The following is a 10,487-nucleotide window of genomic DNA, read 5'->3' as shown; positions in this document are numbered from 1 at the left end:
CACGTCCCCCTCTCAGTGGTCCACACTGGAAGAGGAGGTCTTCAGCTTGACCTTGCGATGTCCCACACCCCACCTCCTCCTGGACGGCCGCTCCCCCAGCATTGCCAGCTGCCGCCCTTCCCACCCTGGGCTTCTCCCTCCCTTTCTTTCCCTTTGAATATTTTGTTTTCCTTTTCACAAGAGAGGGTCATGAGATAGAGCTCAGCTCTGGAAACAGGATTCGGAGGGTGGGGATGAGGGGAGGGCTCAGTACTTCCCTTTTTTATTTATTTTTTTTCTTTTTGGTGTGGGATAGTTCCCCAACCAGGGACTGAACCTGCTCCCCCTGCAGTGGAAGCAGTCTTTTTTTTTTTTTTTTAACATCTTTATTGGAGTGTAATTGCTTTACAGTGGTGTGTTAGCCAAGTGAATCAGTTATACATATACATATGTTCCCCATCTCTCTTCCCTCTTGCGTCTCCCTCCCTCCCACCCTCCCTATCCCACCCCTCTAGGTGGTCACAAAGCACCGAGCTGATCTCCCTGTGCTATGCGGCTGCTTCCCACTATCTATTTTACGTTTGGTAGTGTATATATGTCCATGCCTCTCTCTCACTTTGACACAGCTTACACTTCCCCCTCCCCATATCCTCAAGTCCATTCTCTAGTAGGTCTGTGTCTTTATTCCTGTCTTACCCCTAGGTTCTTCATGACATTTTTTTGTCTTAGATTCCATATATATGTATTAGCATACGGCATTTGTCTTTCTCTTTCTGACTTACTTCACTCTGTATGACAGACTCTAGGTCCATCCACCTCACTACAAATAACTCAATTTCGTTTCTTTTTATGGCTGAGTAATATTCCATTGTATATATGTGCCACATCTTCTTTTTCTCTTTTTCTTTTTTTTTCTCTTTTTTTTTTTTTTTTTACTTTTTTCCACATCTTCTTTATCCATTCATCCGATGATGGACACTTAGGTTGTTTCCATCTCCTGGCTATTGTAAATAGAGCTGCAATGAACATTTTGGTACATGACTCCTTTTGAATTATGGTTTTCTCAGGGTATATGCCCAGTAGTGGGATTGCTGGGTCATATGGTAGTTCTATTTGTAGTTTTTTAAGGAATCTCCATACTGTTCTCCATAGTGGCTGTACCAATTCACATTCCCACCAGCAGTGCAAGAGTGTTCCCTTTTCTCCACACCCTCTCCAGCATTTATTGTTTCTAGATTTTTTGATGATGGCCAGTGGCCATTCTGACTGGTGTGAGATGATATCTCATTGTAGTTTTGATTTGCATTTCTCTAATGATTAATGATGTTGAGCATTCTTTCATGTGTTTGTTGGCAACCTGTATCTCTTCTTTGGAGAAATGTCTATTTAGGTCTTCTGCCCATTTTTGGATTGGGTTGTTTGTTTTTTTGTTATTGAGCTGCATGAGCTGCCTGTAAATTTGGGAGATTAATCCTTTGTCAGTTGCTTCATTTGCAAATATTTTCTCCATTCTGAGGGTTGTCTTTTGGTCTTGTTTATGGTTTCCTTTGCTGTGCAAAAGCTTTTAAGTTTCATTAGGTCCCATTTGTTTATTTTTGTTTTTATTTCCATTTCTCTAGGAGGTGGGTCAAAAAGGATCTTGCTGTGATTTATGTCATAGAGTGTTCTGCCTATGTTTTCCTCTAAGAGTTTGATAGTTTCTGGCCTAACATTTAGGTCTTTAATCCATTTTGAGCTTATTTTTGTGTATGGTGTTAGGGAGTGTTCTAACCTCATACTTTTATATGTACCTGTCCAGTTTTCCCAGCACCACTTATTGAAGAGGCTGTCCTTTCTCCACTGTACCTTCCTGCCTCCTTTATCAAAGATAAGGTGACCATATGTGCATGGGTTTATCTCTGGGCTTTCTATCCTGTTCCATTGATCTATATTTCTGTTTTTGTGCCAGTACCATACTGTCTTGATTACTGTAGCTTTGTAGTATAGTCTGAAGCCAGGAAGCCGGATTCCTCCAGCTGCAGTTTTCGTTCTCAAAATTGCTTTGGCTATTCGGGGTCTTTTGTGTTTCCATACAAATTGTGAAATTTCTTGTTCTAGTTCTGTAAAAAATGTTGTTGGTAATTTGATAGGGATTGCACTGAATCTGTAGATTGCTTTGGGTAGTAGAGTCATTTTCACAATGTTGATTCTTCCAATCCAAGAACATGGTATATCGCTCCTTCTATTTGTATCATCTTTAATTTCTTTCATCAGTGTCTTATAATTTTCTGCATACAGGTCTTTTGTCTCCTTAGGTTTATTCGTAGACATTTATTCTTTTTGTTGCAATGGTAAATGAGAGTGTTTTCTTGATTTCACTTTCAAATTTTTCATCATTAGTGTATAGGAATGCCAGAGATTTCTGTGCATTAATTTTGTATCCTGCTACTTTACCAAATTCATTGATTAGCTCTAGTAGTTTTCTGGTAGCATCTTTAGGATTCTCTATTTATAGTATCATGTCATCTGCAAACAGTGACAGCTTTACTTCTTCTTTTCCGATTTGATTCTTTTTATTACCTTTTCTTCTCTGATTGCTGTGGCTAAAACTTCCAAAACTATGTTGAATAAGAGTGGTGTTCCTGATCTTAGTGGAAATGGTTTCAGTTTTTCACCATTGAGGACGATGTTGGCTGTGGGTTTGTCATATATGGCCTTTATGATGTTGAGGAAAGTTCCCTCTACGGCTACTTTCTGCAGGGTTTTTATCATAAATGGGTGTTGAATTGTGTCGAAAGCTTTCTCTGCGTCTATTGAGATGATCATATGGTTTTTCTCCTTCCATTTGTTAATATGGTGTATCACGTTGATTGATTTCCGTATATTGAAGAACCCTTGCATCCCTGGAATAAACCCCACTTGATCATGGTGTATGATCCTTTGAATGTGCTGTTGGATTCTGTTTGCTAGTATTTGGTTGAGGACTTTTGCATCTATGTTCATCAGTGATATTGGCCTCTAGTTTTCCTTCTTTGTGACATCCTTGTCTGGTTTTGGTATCAGGGTGATGGAAGCACAGTCTTAAATACTGGACTGCCATGGATGTCCCAGGTTCAGTACTTTGAAGACTGCCCTAAGTCAAAGTTACTCACTGCTTCCTAAACCTTGTGTTAGCAGGAGCTCATGATTAATAGTTCACAGCAAACAAATGAATAGAACATGCCGCTAAATGTCCCTTTTTAGCAGCTCTATCTCATTCAAGGCCTGTGCGGCAGGTCTGTGAGGCTCCCTCTGCTGGCAGATCTGAGACGGGCTCAGCGGCTCAGAGAAGGTAAAGGAGTCAGCAGCCCTCCTCCGAGCCCCACCGTGAGCAGTGAGCAAAGCATCTTGGGAGGGCCCAGAGCAGGGGGAGAAACAGGGTACTGGGGGTTCGAGGGTGCATTTCCAGCTCTGATGCTCACCCGTGGTTTCCCTAGAGCTTGTGTTTCCTCATCTCTACAATGATGGTGGTAACTCCCTCAAGGGGTTGTCATGAAGATGAGATGAAACCACACGTAAAGCAAGTATCCATCACATCGTCAAGGCTCAATGAATGGCACCAATCAAATTATCCAAGACACATTGGAATAACTTTGCTCTATTCGTGGAAAGTGTTCTTAAATTAGCACCTTCTACTCACCCTGATGATGAATCTTGGTTGAAAACTACATTTTAATGAAAGGTATCATGGACCTTCTTCATTCTCCCCATTCACCTACTCTCCCCCCGCACCCCAGCCTACTCATTATTCCTCTGAGAGTGCGCACTCAGTCCAAGCCACCAACTGCAACAGCCCCCTAAGGCATTTCCTGTTTCCTTTCTTGCCCTCCTTCCACCCAGCCTCCACACATTACCAGAGTGATCTTTTGAAATTGAAAACTGGGTCCCTTAACAGATACACACTACTATATATAAAATAGATAAACAACAAGGACCTACTGTGTACCACAGGGAACTATATTCAATATCTTATAATAACCTATAAGGGAAAAGAATCTAAAATAGAATACATAAATAAATATATATATATATATATGTAACTGAATCACTTTGCTGTACACCTGAAACGAACACAACATTGTACATTAAACTATACTTCAATTAAAAAATGGTTAAGAGAAAAAAGAAATAAAATACAACTGATGTTTTAAAATAATCTATATAGCTTTCAGTAAGAAAATTATTCAGTGTATATTGATTGTGTGCTTAGTTTAGGGCAATTACTTTAGGAGGCATAATTGAAATTATCATGATGTAAGGTGAGTATTGATACTTCAATTCTACATTTGAAATAGCTGAATGTCACAGACTGTTAATTAACTTGCTTGATATCACAAAGTGGCAGAAGTATAATTCAAACCCAGATTTTTCTAATTCCAAACTCTGTATCTTTATTATTTCCCTAACCAAGTGGCTCTATTTGTAAGTTTGCAGGGTGGGGCAATGGGGCAGGGGAAAGTTACATAAAAGATAGGAAACTGACTATTCAAATAAAATGCAGTCTTTGACTCTGAGCCAAAAGAAAGAAAGGAAAAGAAAACTGGGCCCTTGCACTAGGGTGCTTAAAAGCCTCCAGTGGGTTTTCCTCTCACTTCGAATATGCAGACAAAAAATGTCGCCTGCCATATCAGTAAACAAAGGATGTTGCAGCCATCAAGCCAGCAGCCACTACCCCCAATTGTGTACCCTGAGGGGATTCAGGATGGAAAAAAACAGGAGACTGGCCCTAGATAGTTAAGGTGCTTATCAAAGGAATGATTTCAATCAGCCCAGATTCTTGCATCTTCCCATACACAGGAAAGTGCTAAATTCATTAAGATGTCTGGTTTTCTTTCATTAGCAGTCATCTTTTGATGTTTGACTACCTGTTTTTTGTTTGTTTGAACTCCTGCATATCCTGGCCCCTCCCTTATCTTTTCGGAGCAGTTCCTCAGAACTATCTGAGAGGCTGAATCCCCAGGCTTACGTCCTCAGTAAGGCTGCGGAATAAAACATAATTCTCAACTTTTAGGTTGTGCTTTTTTTTTTTTCCGGTCGACAGACCTACAAGTGCCTGCATGAGCTGGCTCCTGTCCACCTATCCAACTCCATCTCCAACCTGTCTTTTCTTTTCTTTTTTTTTTTTTTTGATGTTGGGGGGGGTAGGCGTTTATTTATTTATTTGTTTGTTTTGGCTGTGTTGGGTCTTCGTTTCTGTGCGAGGGCTTTCTCTAGTTGTGGCAAGCGGGGGCCCCTCTTCATCGCGGTGCGCGGCCTCTCACTATTGCGGTCTCTCCCGTTGCGGAGCACAGGCTCCAGACGCGCAGGCTCAGTCGTTGTGGCTCACGGGCCTCGTTGCTCCGCGGCACCTGGGATCCTCCCAGACCAGGGCTCGAACCCATCTCCCCTGCATTAGCAGGCAGACTCTCAACCACTGTGCCACCTGGGAAGCCCCCAACCTGTCTTGTCGTGCTCACTCTGCTCTGCCCCACTGCCTTCCTTGTTCCTTAAACTCACTCAGAGCCTTTTCACTTGCTCTGCCTAGAAATGCACGTCACCCCTGTTACCGGCTGAATCGTGTCCTCCCAAAATGCTTATGTTGAAGTCCTAACCTCCAGTACCTCGGAATGTGACTGGATTTGGAGAGAGGGCCTTTGAAGAGGAAATTAAGGTAAAATGAGGTCATGTGGGTGGGCCCTAATCCAATAGGACGGGTATCCTTGTAAGAGGAGATTAGAACAGGGACGCACACGGACTGAGAGACATTCACACGAGGACACGATGAGAAGGTGGCCATCTGCAAGCCAAGGAGACGCCTCAGAAGAAACCAAACCTGCCAGAACCTTGATCGTGGACTTCGAGCCTCCAGGACTGTGAGAAAATAAATTTCTGTTGTTTAAGCCACCCAGTCTGTGGTATTTCCTTATGGCAGCCCTAGGGAACTAATACAACCCCCATCCTCACACAGCTGGTTCTTTTTTACCCTTCTCAGCAGTCAACCGAAAAGCCATGTCCCCAGAGAGTATGTCCATCACCACTCAGTCTAAACTACATCTTCCCATCCCTTAATTTTCTTCATGGTAAAATAGTTCCACAGCATGAAATTATTTGATTTGTTGACCAGCGTATTGTCTGTTGTAAAGGAGAATATAAACTCTGTGAGAGCTGCCACCTTGTCCGTCTCGCTGCTCTGCTAGGACAGTACCTGGCACTGGGTAGGCACGGGGAAAATATTTATTTAATGTCCACGATGCCAAGTGCCCAAGAGGCTACATAGACAAATATGAAATGGTTCCCAACCTGGGGAAGTGTGGGGCCCGCGGTTGGCCAGGAATCCTGGCTCTCGGGGAGTGCACGAGCCTGCGGGGTGGACAGGGCATGGTCTGGAGAGGCCAGCCCAGAGCTGTGCAAGCACACAGCAGAGGAGGGAGGTGTTGGGACATCTCTGAAAGCCCAGAGGAGTGAAGCAACTGTGTGAATGTGGGCAATGCCAGCAGTTCAGTTGGCTTAGAGGGACCTGCGCTTATAGGAAGGGGTAGGAGAGTAGGGGGCGGTAGACAGGGACTTCAGCATTAAGTGCCAAGCTAGGGGCGTTGAACTGTCTTCGCTCTCCTTTCGCCTCTGTCGCACTCTCTTCCTCCTTCTCTGTCTCTCTGTCTGTCTCTCTATCTCTCTGTCTCTCTCTCTCTTTGCCTCTCTCTATCTCTGTCTCTGTCCCTCTCGTTTTTCTTCCTCTTCATCTTCATCTCCTCTCTCTCTCCCTCTCTCTCCCCCCCTCCCTTCCCCTTTTCTTTTTTTTCTTTTTTTTTTTAAATAAATTTATTTATTTTTGGCTGCATCGGGTCTTCATTGCTGCGTGCGGGCTTCTCATTGCGGTGGCTTCTCTTGTTGTGGAGCACAGGCTCTAGGTGCGTGGGCTTCAGTAGCTGTGGCTCGCAGGCTCAACAGCTGTGGCTCACAGGCTCTAGAGCTCAGGCTCAGTAGTTGTAATGCACAGGCTTAGTTGCTCCACAGCATGTGGGATCTTCCCAGACCAGGGATCAAACCCGTATCCCCCGCATTGGCAGGCGGATTCTTAACCACTGTGCCACCGGGGAAGTCCCCCCTTTTCTTATAAGTAGAAAAAAATAAAGATATCCAACCTTATAGGTGTGCTGTGAGAACAGAATGATATAATACATGTAAAAGCATCCACCAACGTGTCAGATCCCTAACTGATAAAAATTTGTTGAATAAAAGTTAGTTGCATAACTGTAATAAATAACTGCATAAACTGTAATAACTATCTAGGGGACCGTACCTCCAAAAGCGCAGAATGCTTCCAGCTTTTTTCCATCCTGAATTCCCCTCCCGGCACACTGGCACTGTGGGTTGTGACTTAATTCTCTGTAGAAGGGGATGATGAGCAATGTTCTTTGTTCTTTTTGTTTACAGTTTTATATATTTTGCCTGGATTTTCATATTTCTGATCCTTGTTACTCCATTTTGTTTGAAAGTGAAAGTCTTACAGAGCCAAAATTATGGAAAAGCTGGGAAAACAACTTTAAGTATTTCCCAATCAATGAAAAGAGAAAAAACAGTTTCGCTGTGGCCAAGAAATTGGATGGCGATGGTTTCACGGACATCCTGAAAGAAGACATTAAGGGATTAATTGAGGAGCAGAGAGAAACACAAAGTAAAAGAAGTTCTTGGCACCTCATACTTCTGGGAGATTTAAAGGCTTTTCCAAGGTAATTCTGACTACAGGCTGTGGGGCTTTCCCCGACACTGATCTTTGACCCTAACTCCAAGGTCAGTGAGACTTCCCAGTCCTGTTTTCTGTTTCTCTTCTGTTCACCCAACTACTAAGCAGGGTAAGAGGGCATGGCCTGAGGTCAAGGATGGAGAAGGTGGAAAGCTGCTGAAGCAGTTCTGGGGTGGGGCGTGAGGGGGGACCCAGACTCAAGGGAATTGGCCACCTATGAAATAAAACTGTTATCACTCTCTTCGCCACCAAATATTTGCCAAGTGCTGCTTTGCACAGCGTTGCTGCCAAACCAGAAGTCTATCCTTTTAACTTTTGGCCATTGACTCTGGGTATTGACCCAGTGCCAACTTCTTGCCAGGTACTGTTCAGGGGAGAAAAAATCAACGATGCTTTTTGGCTTTGGGGGTTGAAAGACCCAAACCAGCACACATGGAACCGTTAAAGAACACTCCAAGGGTGAATTCTCGTTTTCATTTACAGACTTAAAAGGCCCACAAGGTACCCAGCACAATGAATGAACAGACTCCACCACCATCATGGTACTTTGTGGTGAAATTTCCCAAAACCAGGGATAAAAGAAAGATCCTAAAAGGTTAAAATAGCAAAAAAACATGTTCTATATAAAGACCAGAGCTACAAATGGAGTCAAGCTTCTCAATATGAGCTCTGGATGCTAGAAACCAATGGGGCAGTGACTTCAAAAGTCAGAGTGGGGGAACTTCCCTGGTGGTGCAGTGGTTAAGAATCCACCTGCCAGTGCAGGGGACACAGGTTCGAGCCCTGGTCCGGGAAGATCCCACATGCCATGGAGCAACTAAGCCTGTGCGCCACAACTACTGAGCCTGCGCTCTAGAGCCCGTGAGCCAAAACTACTGAAGCCCGCGTGCCTAGAGCCCATGCTCTGCAACAAGAGAAGCCACCACAATGAGAAGCCCGCACACCACAACGAAGAGTAGCCCCCGTTCGTCCCAACTAGAGAAAGCCCGCGCGCAGCAATGAAGACCCAATGCAGCCAAAAACAAATAAATAAAATAAATACATTTATTTTTTTAGATGTATAACTAAATCACTTTGCTGTACAGCAGAAATTAGCACAACATTGTAAATCAACTATACTTCAATAAAAAAAAAACAGAAAAAAAAAAAAAGCAGGGACCCTTGGTAAGGCCCTTGGATGGTTTCTTAAATGGGAGGCAAGGCACAACGTCTGCATTACCACACACCGTTGAGGTCCCAGGCATTGTCCACACAAAAGTGTGTTACACCCTATCTCAACAAAATCTATGCATTTCTTTGCAAGGTGTCACTACCCTTCTAATACTCCTGTCCTGGAGGGTAGGAAAAGTCGTATTTTGTTTTCTGGGGTTTTTCTCCAAGCCACCTGGGACACATTCCTAAATTGCTCCCTGGTGGACAGTGTTTCCAACAAGCTAACTGAATCCTTCTGGGGGAAATCCATTTTTTACCAGCTCCTTATATATTTCCAGTGCGAGCTCTGCTTATCACCTGTGTATCTAAGGAGAGCCTTTAACCATGACTGAATTGAAATGTGACACAGAGTAACTGACGTTGCTGATGGGAGAGGTGGCTCAATGGGACATGAAACCTGCATTTGGGAGCCACTGCCCTCATGGCTCCATCTGGGGCTCAGATATAAGTATACATTTCGTCCTCTGGGCACCACATCTCCTTAAGTTCTCTCAAAAGCCCCCTCTCCCCCACCCACACCCCCTTTTTTTTTTGAAACTATAGCTAATTTCTCATTCAACCAATGAACAATTGAGATGGTGTAGAACAGAGGATGAGAGTACAGATTCTGTAGCCCGACTCCCTAGGTTTCCATCCCAACTCAGCTACGTGCTAGTTGAGTCACCTTGACAAATCCTCTAACCCCTCTGTATCTCAGTCTCTCTCCTGGTCTATAAAATGTCCTTCATTGGGTTCTACAGTTAAAATACATGAAAAGTGCTTCCAACAAGGCCTGGCACATGGTGAGTACTGTACACATCTGAAGCTCTTTGAGATGATTACCATGAAGGCATCAAGTACCCAGGAGGACGCTTACCCAACTCTTACCAATGATGTCCTCTGAGGAGTAGGATTTAGGAAGGGAGGCTGAAGTGAGGATTTTAATTTCTAACTCACGCACTTCTGTATTGTTTGAATGTATTACTTTCTATTAAAAGCAAAATAAGAAAAAAAATTTAATGGCATCTGGCTGAGAATATAAAACAATCTCTCCAAACCGCCCACTAAAAGCTAAAAAGACACAAAGATTTTTTTAAAAACCTTACCCAAATATTTAAAACTAATGTTGCCAATCTAGAGCCCATATGAATTTTCTGTACCTACAAGACCAACAAAGGCTAAGTGGGGGAAAAATGGCATCGGTTGTCCATCTGTGCTCCACTTCCCAACAAATAGCTATTAAGAACTTTTCTTCAGCCCATAGCAATTAAAAAAATTTTTTTAGTAGAATTTTACTTTAATATAAAATGAAAAAAACCCACAAAACCCCAAAGCCCTAATACATTAAAACAAGTCAAACAATCATTCTCCACAGATAAAACCTTCACAAAGGTCAACTGAAGAGCTAAAAGTGAATTGTGCAGATTTTCAGGAAGTCACCAGTCATGTAACATAAACAAATTATTTACACACTTGCAAGCCCTCTAAGAAATGTGCCCCAAGAAGTATTAACTTTGTTTTTTCGTGTGCCATCCTGAAGACTTGCACATTTTATTTTTCAGATAATTTAACATTT

Source organism: Mesoplodon bidens (genome assembly GCF_964165515.1).
Source record: "Mesoplodon bidens genome assembly, chromosome: 5".
Classification (NCBI taxonomy): domain Eukaryota; kingdom Metazoa; phylum Chordata; class Mammalia; order Artiodactyla; family Ziphiidae; genus Mesoplodon; species Mesoplodon bidens.
This window is presented reverse-complemented; position numbering follows the sequence as displayed.